At 40.2% G+C, this 18,455-nt stretch overlaps 1 protein-coding gene across 2 annotated transcripts in view; it reads left to right on the forward strand.

Moving 5' to 3' along the window:
* Positions 1–18,455, forward strand: part of LOC103035539 (nck-associated protein 5-like) — a 159,332-nt gene that overhangs the window by 39,065 nt on the left and 101,812 nt on the right. Inside the window, exon 1 of one of the 2 annotated variants that reach the window (XM_049471742.1) lies at positions 6,561–6,977. The exons of the other annotated variant lie outside the window; for it this stretch is intronic. The gene's annotated coding sequence lies outside the window, so the exon portion shown is untranslated. Of the gene's footprint in view, positions 1–6,560; positions 6,978–18,455 lie in introns of those variants that run through there. 2 annotated transcript variants of the gene reach the window in all.

Here is an 18,455-nt window from a genome sequence, read left to right on the forward strand (position 1 = left end):
TGTTTTATTCTATAAACTTCGGAAAACATTTCTTCCAAATCCCAAATACAAATAGTCATTTAGAGCATTTATTTGCAAAAAATGAGAAATGACTGAAATAACACAGAAGATGCAGAGCTTTCAGACCTCAAATAATGCAAGTAAACCTATTTCAGAAATCAATATTTGGTGGAATAACCCTGATTTTTAATCACAGTTTTCATGCATCTTGGCATGTTCTCCTCCACCAGTCTTACACACTGCTTTTGGATAGCTTTATGCCTGCACTCCTGGTGCAAAAATTCATGCAGTTCAGTTTGGTTTGATGGCTTGTGATCATCCATCTTCTTCTTGATTATATTCCAGAGGCTTTCAATTTGGTAAAATCAAACAAACTCATCATTTTTAAGTGGTCTCTTATTTTTTTCCAGAGCTTTTTTATGCAAAACTCACTTTTTTTGCATGCTTTTCTGTTTCCACTTGGGTCTCGACTGCACCTGTAAACACTCACAATAATGAAACCTGCGTAAACCTCCCTGACACTAGAGCCTTCCACCCACTTGATCAGTTTAACAAATCTGTTTAACAAAATCAATCTTCTGGTTTTACGAGCACCTCACATCGTCTGAAGGAGGGATCTGTACCCACTTTCCAACGCAAGTCAATGGATAAGGGATATTAACTACTTGCAAATAATGTGTTTTGTGTTTTTATCGCAGTTAAGCATAAGCTAGCTTGTTCATGTTTTGCCATTTAGTGAAAGCGTAAGCACAATGTGGTTAATGCTCATCGTAAACATTGCATATTTACATAAAGGTGACAGAGCCCTTAAACGGCTCAGTCTGAAAGAGACTAAAACTGGCAAGAAAAAGAGCTGGTGAGATCTCTTTATGTAAGAAGGATTTTGTGCAAAGAACTTCATGAACATGTTTTGGACATCTAAGACCATTTTTACTTTTGTTAAAACAGATATAGTTTGACCCTTTAAAAAAAACAAGAACTCAGATTTGGTAAAACAGTGGTGAAACAGTATGTCAGGCATTTGGCCCCAGTAATGCTCTCCACAACCTTGCAATAGTTCGGCCAAAGCACCACCTTGTTTGTTCGGAGACTCCTCCCTTTCACTATGATTCAACCATATCATCTTTTAAGACTTTACCCTGATTGGCTCTGATCATCTCTTTCTTTTTCCTAAGGCTCTAATTGGCCCTTGTTAAAGGGCCCCAGGGTTGAGTAAGGGTTAGTTTTCAGTAAAGTTTCTCCAGCACTAAGGCTGGGTGCAGCAGCATTAGCATTAGCCGGTAACCGCAGCGCTAGCTCTTTTGCCGCACAGAGGCGAGTAAATTGGACTGTAGTCTGCATGTTTGCTGTGTATAAACAAGCTACGTGGGACAAACTGCTAGCTGACAGCACCCTGGGTTACGGGAACACTGGAACTGGCAATGTTCTGGTGCGCAAACTTAATTTTAAATTGTTTGCTGTGTTTTGGAACCAAGAACGTTCTTTCTCAGCGGAAACCGAGGAATACTAGGTTCTTCAGCGTGAACCGAACCGTGTTCACTGCTTCTTTGCACCGCCCTCTGTTGATGACGCATGATGTGGCGTTTTGGCGGTTCCACTAAAACAGGTAGAAACGTGGGCTGGTTCGCTTAAAAGCACCAGGGTTCTTCTAAGCCCAAACAGAACTGGTCCAAGAACTATTTGAGTTCTTTCGGTGGAAAAGAGCTATATGGGTTCATCAGTCTAGTGCTGTTGGGTGACCTTTACTAACCAGTGTTGGGAGTAACGGCGTTAAAACTAACGGCGTTACTAACGCCGTTACTTTTTTTCAGTAACGAGTAATCTAACTAATTACTATGACTGTAACTATAACGCCGTTACCATTTCCGACACCCCGTTACTGCACGTTACTTTAGCAGCTCTATGAACTTTTTTTTATTATTTCGCTTTGCCCTGGTTAACCCCTCCTCTGTCCGGTGAACTTGAGCTTCTGGCCGCTGTGCCTGTGGTTTGGCGTGGTGAAGTGAGGCACAATTGTGACGATTTGCGTGCTCTAATCAATTCAGTGATTGCCGTGGACAACCCAAGTTCCGAATTAAGGACGTTAAGCTCTTTTTAGCTGCTCCGGTTTTTGTGGTGCTGCTGCTTTCTCTTTTAGAGCTTAGATTCTCTGCCCGAATCCCACCTGACCTGAGGACCGACCCGAAATCAGGCTCCTATTTTTATTTTATATAAAGCTCTGGTGTGATAATCACAATGTTGCTAAGTAACCAATTATTATTGTTCACTAAAGCGAACGAAATAGCGAAAATTGAAAGTGAAAAACATTTGTGTTAACTGAATCTAATAAAAACGGTAATTAAAAGGAAAAACATAACTATCTCGAACTGTATTTTGTGTTTATAAAACTAACTAAAACGAACTGAAATTACTGATAGAATACCCTCATTTTTGTGTTTAATTTATTTATAAGCGCTGTTGTACAGCGGAGTTGTACAGCGGGAGTTGTTGTGCCGAGCGCGCGGCACTCGTGGTCCGTTAGTTCTTGTGTAAAGCGCTCGCGTGGGCAAGCCCACCCTAAAATGAACAGAAAAAATAAAAACAAAATAAAATTAAACTATAATAAAAATGAAAACTGTAATCACGTAGCTCTGGGCGCACGTGAACGCCTCCGCGTTTGACTTGCAGCATTGTGTGTAGCTGTTCTTAAAAATCATTTAAATTAAATAATAGTTCTATGCTTCTATGTTACAGTGTTAATTAACATAATTCTGATTATATTTCGCTCATTCAATCAGCCCGAAAACAGACAGTTTATGGGGCGGATCGGGTCAGGCTCATAATGACAGTTTATGGTTCGGGCTTGGGCAGAATGTGCACGGGCTCCGGCTGGGTCGGATTTTTTGGGCACGATCTAAGCTCTATTCTCTTTTGGTGAAGCTGTTATATTAATACCATTTTAACGGGCATTAAATTGAATTGTTGTTTTTGTCCATTATTTTGTTTTATATATACATATTTCTTTTGAGTGTGGCTTGGTTTGTTAAATTTCATCCCCAGACGCGTTTTTCCGCTTTTTTCAGTATTACAAGTTTTAGTAATTTTCTTTGGTTGTGTGGAGAATTTCGTTTTATTTTTTTGAAATTCGTTAGATTATATTTTTGTCAACATTTTGGGTTTATTTTCGTTTGTTATTTTTTGTTATTTTTCTAATAATAATAGTAAATGCATAATTGATTTCCTTTTTTTGACGGGCGAATAATAAAAAGTAACGCGATAGTTACTTTTACTGGTAACTAATTACTTTTATAGTGGAGTAACTCCGTTAGTAACTCAGTTACTTTTTTGGAGAAGTAACGAGTAACTATAACTAATTACTTTTTCAAAGTAACATGCCCAACACTGTTACTAACCACGCTAGCGCTGTGTTTAGTGGCTAATGCTAATGCTGCTGCACCCAGCCTTATTGCTGGAGAAACTTCACAGAAAACTCACCCTTAGACAAAATATTGGAAATCTAAGCTTCCTGTAAATAAAGAGAAGCACTTTACTCACCCAAATAAACAGAAAAAAAGAAATCTGTGTAGATTAACATCCAGCACTCGCTTGACTTTAAAAGAAAATGTTTTTTTTTTTAAGAATTACATATTTGTTTACTTAGCCCTTCCACAGCTTGCCCATTAGAGGGGAAACATGGCAACACACTTGCTCCCTTGGATGTTACTAGTGTTGCTTACGTTTTATAATCTAGTGCTCATGATGTATGAAAATAGACCAGAAAATAGACATTCATTGATGGTGCGCCTTGTAATCTGGTGCACCTTATCTGACACCAATCTTTATATCTTAATCAAATTAATTAAAATCAATGCTCTGTTTTTGAGAATTGATACAGTATTGCTAAATGGAATATCGTGATACTTTGATATATATCGATATTTCTTACATCCCTTATTCCCTAAGTCCTGAGTGAATTCTGAGAGCTTGTGTTCCGGCGTTCCCGGGTGCTGGCGTGTGAACTCCGGGAGGGAGCTGTAGCCTAATTCCGGGAGTGCCCTCTGGCACGCGGCTGTAATCCGGGTGCTATATCTGCGGAGATCCCGGCAGCAGATTATAGAGTATATGTTTCATCCTGAACAAAAACAGTCTCTCTTTTTTTTTTTTTTACAGGCTTATAAAATTAGAGCAAAAACCAGCAATGCTAAATCCCTACCCCCACCTCCCACTGCATCACGCCCCCACACGCCCCCCCACCCCACCACTCGCCGGCTAATCCGGTTCCGCTTACGATCTTCACTGTTCTCTTTCTGTTCTGTAGTGTCTGTGAGGAGGGTAGAGTTCTGTTATTGATTGGCTGACTTTCTGATTGGCTGTTAGGATTGCTCCAGTTCTGTGTTCAGAAAGTGGGCGGGGTTTGATGGGATGTCTGGGAGGGTTAAATTCCCCAGTCTGTTTTATGCTTTTTTCTGAATGGAAATCCTCTTATAATGGAATATGCCCTCGTTTCTTAATTTTTCTTTTTATCCAAAGAAAATTTAGAAAAGTGAAAGCTGTCTTGCGCTTTGTGCTGTCAGTTTTATCTCTTGCCGCTCATAATATTCTGCATTCTTCTTCCACCCCCAACTCTCTTCAGGCCTAGATTTTTCACTCTTGTTTTGTGTGCCAGACTCTCTGTTAATTTTTTCGGGATGTGTTAGAGAGGTGCATGATGTATCTTTTATTATCATAATATTTTGAAAACTGGTCAGTGTAACATTTTATTAGTTAATCTTTTTGACCTAATGAGGATAAATTAGTGAAAAAAATACAATTTGTGAATTAGTAAAGAAGAAAAATCTTTTTGTCTATTGAACAATTTTCTAGTATTCCATTTCTGCCCCTCACAATTTTAGGAAAGTGAAAAAAGTTAAATTTTTTGTTTAACTTGTCACAAAAGCAAAGTGGATTAAGCCATTAGATGTTTGTTACAGGATCTTATCTTTTGATAGACATTCATAAACATAGCATTGATAAACCAATTTTCACAGTTGTATTTGATGTTAGTCCCCTTCCCTTACTGTGATTGGTCTTAATATCCACCATGTTTGCTTTGAGACACCTCCACCTGACTGCGATTGGTCTAGGTCACTGCCTGATTTGTCCCTAGACTCCTCCTCTTGACAATAATCGGTCCAGTCATTCCCGCTTACTTTTGTCCTAATCACGGCTTTATTTGTTCCAAGACTCCTCCTCCTGAATATAAGTGGTTCAATTACTGCCTCATATGATTCAGGGACCCTCCTTCGCACTATAATTGGTCTAAATCACTTCTTTATTTGTTCTTAGAATCCTCCTACCTACAGTGAGTTTTTAGGCTTTCTTCGTCACATGACATCGAGTTCAGTAGCTCCTCCATTTTCAGACGTGTGCGTCCAGGCGGGAGTAAAATTACCTTATGACAACAGAGTTCAGCAAAAACAGTAGATAATTCTGCCTGTAACTTTTTGGGAGGATGTCTGAGAAAAGTATATACATGGTTGTTCTGGACGGTAATAAAATTTCAGAGAAAATTACATAAAAGAGAAAATTACCCCAGAACCCCCTGAGAAACTAATCATGTCCGGATAAGCATTCCTAACTGAAACACTCCTGAGAGCTATGGTATGAATGGGCGGGACTAAACTGTGGCCAGCTGAATATGTAAACGAGTTGGTTCTCATTTTCTGCCATGATAAGAGAGTCAACAATGCGGAGTGACGAAACTTTGCATCCATTCGTCCATCGTCCACTGCTTACACGGGGGTAGCAGTTCTGCCAAGGTGCCCCACACTTTCCTGTCTCGGGATACATCGTCCAACTCTGATTGGTGGATCCCTAGGAGTGGAGGTATAATCTCTTCACCTGGTCCTAGGTCTTCCCAGTAGACTCTTACCAGTGATGAAACTAATCGTTCAACATTTCGTACCTTGTTTTTGTGGCTGAGTGCAATCAAATCCTTCTCACAGCAATGTTACAACATGTAGTATAAAGTATACAGGGGTTGGACAATGAAACTAAAACACCTGGTTTTACGGACGGACAGTTCTGGTGGAAACAGGAGAGTTGAGGTGCACACTGAATTCTGCCGTGATTTGATCAGCCGTGGTTTTATGTTTTTCGGATACAATCCGGGTTAGCACCATAATGTTGTGTGCATTGCAATATTTTGAGCAGAACTGTACTCTTACCCTAATAATTGAACCTTCACACTCTTCACGCTCTTACTGGTGCAATGTGCGATTAATGAAGATCGGCCACCAGGCTGGTTTAATTTAGCCATGAAACCTCCCACACTAAAATGAAAGGTTTTCAGTTTCAAAGACTGTAAAGTCTTTCCAGTGGATTAGAGGCTGTTCGTGTAGTGAAAGGTGACACACTGCTGGTCAATCTGCTGGCAGATAAAGAGTTAATACCAGGCATCAGCAGTAGTAGTTGGGGGGGGGGGGTTAGAGGGGGAGGAGTCAGAGGGGGCTCGTCCACAGCTGCTGTAGCAGGCCGGCTGCACGGCTGCGAGGGCGAGCGAGCCTGACCCCCATTCTGCTATTTCTCTCTCTCTCTCTCTCTCTCTCTCTCTCACTCATTCTCTCTCTCTCGCTCTTTCTTTAATTCAGTGTCTCTCTCTCTTACTCTTGTTCTCTCTCATTGGCTGAGGCTCTAGCATTGCATGCGGAACAATGGCAGACGCTGCAGCCGCTGCAGTCGCACGGACACTCCAGCTGCCTCTCTGCTGTCGTTGGGGCTGCTTTGGATTCTGATCAGCAGAACACACACACACACACACACACACTTATACAGACACACACACACTCTCTTCTTCTCTCTCTGTTGCTGTGTGTACACAGTCTGTGTGTGGTTGGTGGATGTCGGCTGCTGCCGCTGCGTCTGCGGTCAGGATGGAGTGGTTAAGATGCCTAAGATTATCAGACTCGGACTGACCACAGGAGATAATCTCTGGACCGGTCCGGTGGCGGATGAGTGAGGTAGGGTGGCCAGGAGCATCCTGGATCTTAGTAAGATACATATATATTAATTATATATTTATAAAGTGTGTTTTTAAGTGTGTATAACCTCTGTCTGTGTATGTACATACATATATATATATATATCATATATATATATATATATATATATGTATGTACATACACATTGGTGAACATCTTTACAGTTATGTAAATGTATATGTACGTTATATACAGGCATAGCTCACATTTATAGAGATTAGACGCTTAGTCTTGTATTACGCGCAGAATTGGGACGGGATGAATGTTGGTGTTCTCTATAAACACTGTGTGGGTTTTGTTTTGGCTGCAATTTGTAAGTGTGTCAACGCTGTGGGCGCATGTGTGTGTGTGTATGTGTGTCAGTGTGTGTGTGAATACTGCATGTGACATTGTTAAAAGGGGAATTGCACCAAATTTTTCAGAATTCCCCCATAATACACTACTATCTAAAGCTGTCTAGGGCTGGGCAATAATATATCGTAAATAATAATTTATTCTATTAATATTAATATTTTTGAAACAGTTCCATATAAGTGATATCAGACATACATGCTACACAGAGCACCATCTGTGTGTGATTTAATTATTAAAAAGATAATTTATGGGTCATTTGTGTTGTAATGTTTAGGTGTCCGAAGGGATTAAATTAAACACAGCACAAGTAAGGTGCAGTCTTGGGCAAATTCATTCGTAGAAACATTGTAAATAAAAGGGGGAATAGTATATCTATTTTATTATTTTATTTTAACATCTTTCACATCATCATCCAGTGCAGTTTACTGAATCAGTCACACAACATTTGAAAGTGTACAACTGTCTTATAGTTATTGTGTATATGAACAGTATACAGCTCTGGAACAAATGAGGCCACTAAAAATTATGAGTTGCTTTGATTTTACCAAATTTAAAACATCTAGAATGTAATCAGGAGGAAGATGGATGATCCCAAGCTATAAAACCAAGCTGAACTGCTTGAATTTTTAATGCACCAGGAGTGGCATAAAGAGTTATCCAAAAGCAGTGTGTAAGACTGGTGGAGGAGAACATGCCAAGATGCATGAAAACTGTGAGGGTTATTCCACCAAATATTGATTTCTGAATTCTTAAATTTTGATGAATATGAACTTATTTTCTTTGCATTATTTGAGGTTTGAAAGCACTGCATTTCTTTTTTTTGTTATTTCAGTCAGTTCTCTCATGTTCTGCAAATTAATGCTCTAAACAACAATATTTTCTTTGGCATTTGGGATAAACGTTGTCCGTAGTTTACAGAATAAATCAGCGAAAACAGCATTTTTTAGTCATATCTCCCAGCCCTAGTTCTGACATTACTTCTACTTCATCTGTATACTGTGCCATTATTAGTCACAATAAGGATAATTTAATGTTAAGTTAATTATTGCTTAATCATGTCTTTGCTTTCGTCCACTGATATACTGGAAAAAGTCATGGGACAGCAGGATGTAACTATATAATAATATAAGTGTTGTCTCAGGGGACAGCTTAGGAATGCCCACACCTGAATGTATAAGTTGTGAGGTATTATCTTGTGAGTGAGACTAAACACTTGCCAGTGTGCTCATGGCAAGGCCGTGTGAATGGGCTCCATGCATGTCAGTCTTAATAATTAGATTGATGTGGTTGACGTAATGGTTAGGCTTACTTCAGCCAAAACATTAAAACCAGATTTTATTGTACAGTGTGTAGTGTTAACAAAGTTACGTAGGCTGTGTGTGTTTTTTTTAGTGTATACTGGAATTATATTTAAAGACAATTAATATGAGTACTTTACTTATTGTTTATTTTAGGTATTTATTTGTCATTTATTAAAAAGTTTATTTATTGAAGTTTTAAAACTTAAGTAGTTCACTATATTAGAAGCAAAACCATATTTGAGATTCATCTTTATTTTGCCCGTCCACACAAAAATACTGAAAACAGAGTCTTTACTAATCTACAGCTTGGGGACAATCTTTAGGGGTAATCTGGTGATAAATCTTTCTGATTGGTGGGAAAATTGGTGAATGGTTTTGCTATGGTATAACAAGAATCTGGACTTTACTCAGTTAAAATTCTGTTTCTAATAGTCGCAGTGTTAGGATGAAGTGAGCGGCTGAAGATGTTGAAGTTTCTGCAGTTTACCCTGAAAACTGATCCAGCTCTTAAAAACCATTTCCTCGCATAGCTTTGGAACAGGAGTGTGTGTGTGTGTTTGTGTGTGTGTTGGCCAGGCAGACGCTGAGCTCACACACTGGAGCATTGAGAGCAGGTGGTCTGGGAGTTGTGGAATGTGCTGCATGTGGTCATGTGGTCAGGGTGTGGTGGGAGGGGCTGTGTTTTTGATTAGCATGCTGTCAGCTCGCTCCACCCCCGACACATTCCAAACCTGATGCTGGTGAAGATGAGTTCATGCTGTAAGATAAGGTGTAAACAGATCTGTACTCAAAGAGAATTTAGTGTATTGTCTTGGATGGAGCAGAGTGATGCTGACTCTAACTCAGATTACTTTACAGTGCTGTTAAATAGAATCAGACGACAGGCGCCATGACTAAACACAAATCAGAGAGGTTCAGGTTGCAAGTTTGCTGAGTTGAGTCTCTGGAGTCCAAGTTCTATCTTGAGTCTGTTCAAGTCCCAAGTCTTTGGGGTACAAATCTAAGTTTGAGTCTACTAGCAAGTTTCTTGGGTTTAAGTCTGAATCGAGTCACGAGTCTCTAGGATATGAGTCTAAGTAGAAACAAGTTTCTTGGGTTTAAGTCTGAATCGAGTCACGAGTGGCTGTCATGGGATACCAAGTTGAAACAATTATCTTGGTTTTGAGTCTGAGTCAAAGTCACAAGTCTCTAGGATAGGAGTTCAAGTCGAAACAAGTATCTTTGGTTTTAAATCTAAATTGAGTCTTGAGTCTTAAGAATGGAAGTCCAAGTTGAAAAAAGTATCTTGGCTTTGAGTCTGAATTGAGTCACGAGTCTCTAGGATGGGACTCCAAGTTGAAAAAAGTATCTTGAGCTCATCTTGAAGTTGAGACTCTGGAGTCCAAGTTCTATCTTGAGTCTGTTCAAGTCCCAAGTCTTTGGGGTACAAATCTAAGTTTAAGTCAAATCTCTTTGGTTTGAGTCTAAATCGAGTCACAAGTGTCTAGGATGGGAGTCCAATTCGAAACAAGTATCTTAGGTTTAAGTCTGAATCGATTAACGAGTCTCTAGGATATGAGTCCAAGTCAAAACAAGTATCTTGGGTTGGAGTCTGAATTGAGTCATAAGTCACTAGAAAAAGATTCTAAGTCAAAACATTTATCTTGGGTTTGAGTCTGAATCGAGTCACGCATGTCTAGGATGGGAGTCTAAGTCGAAAAATGTATCTTGGGTTTGAGTCTCTAGGATGGGAGTCCAAGTCGAAACAAGTATCTTGGGTTTGAGTCTGAATGAAGTCACAAGTCTCTATGATACAAGTCTAAGTCGAAACAAAGTATCTTGGGGTTGAATCTGAATCAAATCAAGAGTCTCTAGGATATGAGGAAGTCGAAACAAGTATCTTGGGCTGTCTTGGATTTAAGATACTGGACTCAAGATTCTTGACTCAACTCGCAAGTGTCTTGGGTCTGAGTCTGAATCGAGTCACAAATCAAGTCACGAGTCTTTAGGATGGAAGTCCAGGTTGAAACAAGTATCTTAGGATTAAGTCTGAATCGATGAACGAGTCTATAGGATATGAGTCCAAGTCAAAACAAGTATCTTGGGTTTGAGTCTGAATCGAGTCACAAGTGGCTGTCATGGGAGTCTAAGTCGAAACAAGTATCTTGGTTTTGAGTCTGAATTGTGTCACGAGTCTCTAAGATATAAGTCTGAGTCGAAACAAATATCTTGAGTTTGAGTCTGAATTGAGTTACTAGTGTCTAGAATGGGAGTCCAATTCAAAACAAGTATCTTGGATTTAAGTCTAAATTGAGTCACGAGTGTCTTGGATGGAAATCCAATTCGAAACAAGTATCTTGGGTTTGAGTCTGAATCGAGTCACTAGTCTGTAAGATGGAAGTCAGAGTCAAAACAAGTATCTTGGGTTTGAGTCTGAATCGAGTTACTAGTGTCTAGGATGGTAGTCCGATTCAAAACAAGTATCTTGGGTTTGAGTCTCAATTGAGTCACGAGTGTCTTGGATGGAAGTCCAATTCGAAACAAGTATCTTGGGTTTGAGTCTGAATTGAGTCACAAGTCTATAAGATGGAAGTCAGAGTCAAAACAAGTATTTTGGGTTTGAGTCTGAATCGAGTCACGAGTCTCTATGTTATGAGTCTAAGGGTAGAAACATACTTGCTGTTTGCCCATGCGTTCCCGTAGGCTGCGTTGTGAATGTGACTGAAAACATACTGGCCTATGTGCAATGTGTGTAACTGGAGGCTTCCACTAGAGGGCAGAACGTACAAAGGGCTTCGGGGTTTACACAATGTAAACATGGCAAAGGGCTTCTGGATTTGAACAATGCAAACATGCTGGTTAGTGGCTACACTTCCTCTAGCTGTTTTGTGTGTATTGCACCTCACATACGCGTCACGTTCATTTTTGAAGGACGTGCACGACCTACACTCCAAACAGAGGCAGGATACTTGAAGCAGCCATGATGCGTATGCAAACAAGTGGTTAACAACAAGTATATCTCTGCCTTAAGTCGAAACGAGTATCTTGGGTTTGAGTCTGAATTGCAGGTTGTGGTTGTATAGTGTATTTTCCTTAGTCATTTAGTGTGTGATAGACATACAGCTCATAAAAAATACATACAGAAAAAAATAAAAGACCACCTAAAAATTGAGTTTCTTTGATTTTACCAAATTGAAAACCGTTGGAATATAATCAGGAGGAAGATGGACTGAACTGAACTGCTTGAATACTTGCACCAGGAGTGCAGGCATATTATCCACAAGTTATCCAAAAGCAGTGTGTAAGTCTGGTGGAGGAGAACATGCCAAGATGCATGAAAACTGTGATTAAAAACCAGGGTTATTCCACCAAATATGGATTTCTGAACTCTTAAAACTTTCTGAATATGAACTTGCTTCCTTTGCACTATTTGAGGTTTGAAAGCTCAGTATCTTTTGTGTTATTTCAGTCACTTCTCATTTTCTGCAAATAAATGCTCTAAATGACAATATTTTATTTGGAATTTGGGAGAAATGTTGTCTGTAGTTTATAGAATAAAACAACAATGTTCATTTTACTCAAACATATACCTATAAATAGCGAAATCAGAGAAACAGATTCAAAAACTGAAGTGGTCTTGTAATTTTTTCCAGAGCTGTAAATGCTAAATATTTTTAATGTTTTATTTTGACCTTAATGACTGCTGCCACTGTAATACTGGGTCCTCTACTGTACCTAAGACTTTACCTATGTCACATTACGAGTTGCTGGAATGTAAGGGATTTTCCAGTTTGTGCAAAGTGTAAATAAATCTAGATAATTCTGGGTGGAACAGATATGTGTTGGGAATATCCGCTGATCATGTGACTGTGATGTTTGTGTAATTATAAGAAGGAGCTGATCTACAGAGGAGAACCGGAGGAGGATGGTTCTGCTGGTTCAGATCTTGGTAAATTGTGGGTTGGCTCTGAACCACAGTTAAGATGAGAATGTTCTGGAGCTGCAGTTCACAGGAGGAAGAGTGAGGATGAGGCTCGGTGAAGAAATATAAACATTATAATTTACAGCACTGGGAATTTAAAGACTACAGAAACATATACCGTATTTTTTGCACTAGGAAGCTCCTTTAAAAATACTTTTATTTTCCCAAAAATGGTCAGTGCGCCTTTTAATCCAGTGCGTCTTATGTTTGAATTCTACCCGTCAGGTTGTAAGGAGCAGTAAAGCCACTCCGCTGAAGTGCAGCGTTATACAGGAGATGTAGTTTAGTTCTCCAGCACTGAGGCTGGAGTAACATTAGCATTAGCATTAGCCGCTAACCATGCTAGCCCTGTTCTCTGTTCAGAGGTGAGTGTTATCAGCTTATAGCCTGCTGCTAACCCCTGGCTAGCACCGCTGGAGCAGCATTAGCATTACCTGCTAACCACGCTAGCCCTTTCCCTGTTCAGAGGTGAGTGTTATTGGCCTGTAGCCTGCTGCTAACCCTGGCTAGCACTGCTGGAGCAGCCTTAGCATTACCCACGAATTAAGCTAGGTTTTACCCTGTTCAGAGGTGAGTGTTATCAGCCTGTAGTCTGCAGCTAACCCCAGCTAGCACTGCTGGAGCAGCATTAGCATTACCTGCTAACCACGCTAGCCCTTTCCCTGTTCAGAGGTGAGTGTTATTGGCCTGTAGCCTGCTGCTAACCCTGGCTAGCACTGCTGGAGCAGCCTTAGCATTACCCACGAATTAAGCTAGGCTTTACCCTGTTCAGAGGTGAGTGTTATCAGCCTGTAGTCTGCAGCTAACCCCAGCTAGCACTGCTGGAGCAGCATTAGCATTACCTGCTAACCACGCTAGCCCTTTCCCTGTTCAGAGGTGAGTGTTATTGGCGTGTAGTCTGCTGCTAACCCAAGCTAGCACTGCTGGAGCAAGTATTAGCATTACCCGTTAACCATGCTAGCCCTTTCCCTGTTCAGACGTGAGTGTTATTGGCCTGTAGTCTGCTTTAGTGTACATAAACACACTGAAGTGTGGACATGTGATGCTGTAGAGCAACAATACTATGCAGTACTTTCAGCGTAATGCACGCTAATGCAAAATCAATAGTATATGTGAGGTGAAGGGGTTGATCGGGTTGTGAAGGGGTCGGGGGCAGTCGGCTGGGCCCTATGAGTGAGGACTGAGACTTTGAAGACTTTGAGTTATTCCTGGAACCGTCTGAATCGATTCTATTGAGCTTCAGAACTGGCAACCCATTAATCGCAGCAAGAAGTGCTGCATTAGCCTTCCCAGTTCAACTGCAATTGCAATTTTATGAGCGTGGTGTTTTGGAGCCATTGCGGAACTTCTGCTGGGTTTCTGATCCGTCTGATATCTAGTCACATGGCCATATACACGGCGTTCCAAATTATTATGCTAATTATTTTTACCCTGATTTTCCTAAATGGTCAAGCAAGTCCAAGGCAGTGCACTATTTGGCGCTTTTCGGCAGCACAGAGATTATTTTTCTTTCCCATGTTGCTTGAAACCTGTGGCCTGCAAACTTATTATCACAGGTGTCTGAGATTGATTCCAGTGATTCAAAGAGACACAATGAGACACAATACCATCCATTAGTTTAATTTAGAAACAAAAAAATGTATCTTTATGACACTTAAATTCAATTTGCATATAAATTTGTAATGCAGTGTTCACTAAGGCTGGGCAGTTAATCTAAAATGAATTTAAACTAGGATTTATAAAATAGAATTGACATAATCACATACATAATTTCTTTATTTTATTTTGTAAATATATTTTCTCCACTGTATGTGTTCATGTACTGTCCCTTTAAAAAAAAAAACATACTACCACATGCGCAGTCACGTGACTCTGTAGCAGCAGGCTACAGACCAATAACACTCACCTCTGAACGGCCAAAGAGTTAGCGCATAGCATGTTTAGTGGGTAATGCTAATACTGCTCCAGCTGTGCTAGCCAGGGTTAGTAGCAGGCTACAGGCCAATAATACTCCCCTCTGAATGGCCAAAAAGCTAGCGCTTAGCGCGGTTAGTGGGTAATGCTAATACTGCTCCAGCAGTGCTAGCCAGGGTTAGCAGCAGGCTACAGGCCGATAATACTCACCTCTGAACGGCCAAAGAGCTAGCGCTTAGCACATTTAGTGGGTAGTGCTAATATTGCTTTAACTTTGGGGAAAATGAAAGGATATTAAGTGCGCCTTATAGTGCAAAAAATATGGTAGTTTGGGTTAAGCGAGACATAGCAAGGCTAGGCAGGGTAGAATAAGGTAGCATGAGGTAGAGCGAGGTTAAATGAGCTGGAACAAGTTAAAGTGAGGATGCTAGATGGATATAGGACCGGGTAGAGTGAGGTAGAGCGGAAAGCAAAACAGAGCAGGGCAGAGCATCATACAGTGTAGTAGAGCAATGCAAAGTGTGGTAGAGTAAGGTTGAATGAAGTAGAGAAAAAAGTGAGTGCAGCAAAGTAAAAAGCTGAAAACCCTTTAGGAAGCTTAAACTGATTTTTCATACTATAAAGCGCACTTAAATCGTTTTGGATCGTTAAATCCAAAAATCGTCACTGTGCCTCGTAATCTTGTGCACCTTATGTATTTCCTTCTAATTCAGAAGGTCTTACCACTAAATAAATAAAGTCAGGTTGTAAGAAGCAGTAAAGCCACTCTGCTGAAGTGCTGCATTATACAGGAGTTTCAGGGAAGTTTCTCCAGCACCGAGGCTGGAGCAGCATTAGCATTAGCCACTAACCACGCTAACCACACTAAGCGCTAGCTTTCGCTCTTTCGCCATTTAGGGGTGAGTATTATTCACATGTAACCTGCTGCTAGGCGCCTTATAATCCAGTGCACCTTATAGTGGGGAAAAATACGCTAGTTTAGAATATTAATTTAATGTTTTTCACATGGATATGGGGATATGGAACATAGCGGGTTGTAGTGGAACATCTGCTGGTGATCTGATCCGTCTGATAGATCAGATCTTGAATTTCAAAGACCCGGTCCTGTGCTGCCGGTGTTAGCGGTGTTAGCGGTGTTAGCGCAGAACTGCAGCCAGTGTTTAATATGCGTTGATGTGTGATCATAGCTAAACTGGGTCCTGTGGGAAATGCAAAGCGGAGGTGGAAGGGGGGTTGTGGGGTGTGAATCTAGGCCGAAAGAGGGGTGGGTGTTCTTAGTGAGGGGCTTTTGAACCCCCCCAGGGGTAGAATACTGTTTGATTACACTGAAAGGGATTAAATCAAAATCTCTGGCACCCCCACGACTTGCCCACCGTCTCTCTCTCTCTCTCTCTATCTCTCTCTCTTTCTCTCTCTCTCTTTTGCGTTTTTCTTCGTCGCTCTTTCTCTCTCTCCCTCTCTTCAACTGTGTCTCTCGTCCTCTTTCAGAGCGTCTTTGTCTGACAGCTATATTGCCTCAGAAATAAGTGCAATAAACAATAATATATTTTCATTTAAAGATCATTTTCCTCTACTGATAACTGTAATATAATAGCATAATAATGCAATTAATATTACTGTTACTAAGGACGTCACAATAACTGTTTTTGTATGAGATAAACAGTATAAAAGCCATTTTAAAAGCACTTTATGCTGCTGACAATATTATAATAAACCGCAGTAATGCAGCAATCCTTTTAAAGCACATAGAACTTTTAAGTAAGATTATTCAGACTTCCGGACAGAATTGGAACATGCTTTTTTATATCCTAAATAAATGAGTCATAACTACAGCTCTGGAAGAAAATGAGAAACCACTTAAAAATGATGAGTTTCTTTGATTTTACCAAATTGAAAACCTCTGGAATATAATCAAGAGGAAGATGAATGATCACAAGCAATCAAACAAAGCTAAACAGCTTGAATTTGTGCACCAGGAGTGACATAAAATTATCCAAAAGCAGTGTGTAAGACTGGTGGAGAAGACCATGCCAAGATGCATGAAAACTGATTAAAAATCAGGGTTATTCCACCAAATATTGATTTCTAAACTCTTAAAACTGTATGCATATGAACTTGTTTTCTTCTCATTATTTGAGGTCTGAAAGCTCTGCATCTGCATTTTTTCTTTTTCCAGCATTTTTCATTTTCTGCAAATAAATGCTCTAAATGACAGTATTTTTATTTGGAATTTGGGAGAAATGTTGTCTGTAGTTTATTTAATAAAACAACAATGTTCAATTTACTCAAACATCTACTTGCTAAATAGCAAAAATAAGAGAAACTGATTCAGAAACTGAAGTGGTCTCTTTTTTTCCAGAGCTGTATATACTGTTAACTTCTATAATTTCTTTTCTCTCCCTCTTTCGCCTTGTCTCTGTGTCGGCTGGTTCATGTCTTTCCTGTCCCGTCTTCCGTCCGTCCGTCAGTCCCGCTCTGACTGCGTGTCTGGGTCTGAGCTATATTTATGTTTAGGTTTTACGTTTTTCGTTTCTCTTCTCCATCTGTTTCCTGCAGTCTCAGAGTTTCTAAATGTAACATCACTTCCTGTGTCGTTTCCTCATCCGTCTATCCTGCTGTCATTCTCCTTAAATTGGATGCTTTTTGTTTCCCCAAATATCAGCAAATAACAGCATATTTTAGTTAATTAATGCACACTTTAACTGCAGATAGGCATGTCACAAAAAACATCTTTTTTTAATTGCAATGAACAATATCATTATGTAGGATTGTTTTTATTCAGCTGATATAACGCTAATATGATAGCAGTGCTTTTCTGGCTTAACATTGCAAACTGTGTCTTCCAGAGGTGTTGCGTGCCCATAGACTGTATATAGCTGGACAGAGCATCGTCTCTCAAAAGTGAAGCCACCACAGGTCGGGCGCCCCCTGCTGTTCGGTTGCAGAAAGCTGTGTAACTCCACCCATCCCCATAGGTTTCAATGGCAAAACAGACAACTTTCAATCACGTTTTTTTCTAATATACTGTAATTCTACCTCCTTTATTTAAATGCAGCAGCTAGTGGAACCTCTGCTTATATTGTCAAATTTTTATATCCCCACAGAATTCGTTTTTTAAAACGTTATTCATCTCTATTTAAAAAGGTGTGGTTATTGTAAAAGGGCTGGGTTACAGCTAGCCGGAGTGGGACCAATGACTTTATGGGCGGGACCATAGACTGTGTGAGCTCTGTGGAGGCAGCCCTTAAGGGCGGGGTTATGTAAATGAGTAGGCTGTCTCTCCACAGTCTTTCTCTCTCCTCTGGTCTCTACTGCGCAGACTCGGGTTTTAGGATCGCCAACATGGCGGAAGATTTTGGCTTCATTTTCATTGAATGAATGGGAACAGCGACACGGCGTCCATCTTTTTTACAATCTCTGTGCGTGCCTAATTCAAGGAAACACTGACAAAGGGAGGTGCCTGTCTGATCACACCTGTAAAGAGCTTGAGGTGTTGTGGATGATTAGGGTATTTTTGATGGGAAGGTTGTGTATTTTGTGGCTGTGTTGCAGATCAGACCTTAAACAGACACAGGAAACTATCTGATATTGGATCTTCATGTTTAGGTTATATATTGCTGATTGGATTATAAATGGCCACAGTAATCTAGCTGTTATTTGAAGGAGGGTACTAGTATTGTGTAGTTAATAGTGAATAGGTGGGACAGTAGCGTATAGGGGAATGGAACCCCAGATGTTGGGTGTAGGATTTATCATGTTTCTGTATAATGTTACTACCCACCCCAAATATAATGGCGTAATCACTAGGGGTGTCACGATTCTCTAAATCCTCGATTCGATTTTATTTCCGATTTTAGGGTCACGATTCGATTTGATTCTCGATTTTCTTTTTCTTTTTTTTACAGCAGAGAGGCTTATGCCAGTTTA

The sequence above is a fragment of the Astyanax mexicanus genome, chromosome 24 (genome assembly GCF_023375975.1).
Source record: "Astyanax mexicanus isolate ESR-SI-001 chromosome 24, AstMex3_surface, whole genome shotgun sequence".
NCBI lineage: Eukaryota > Metazoa > Chordata > Actinopteri > Characiformes > Acestrorhamphidae > Astyanax > Astyanax mexicanus.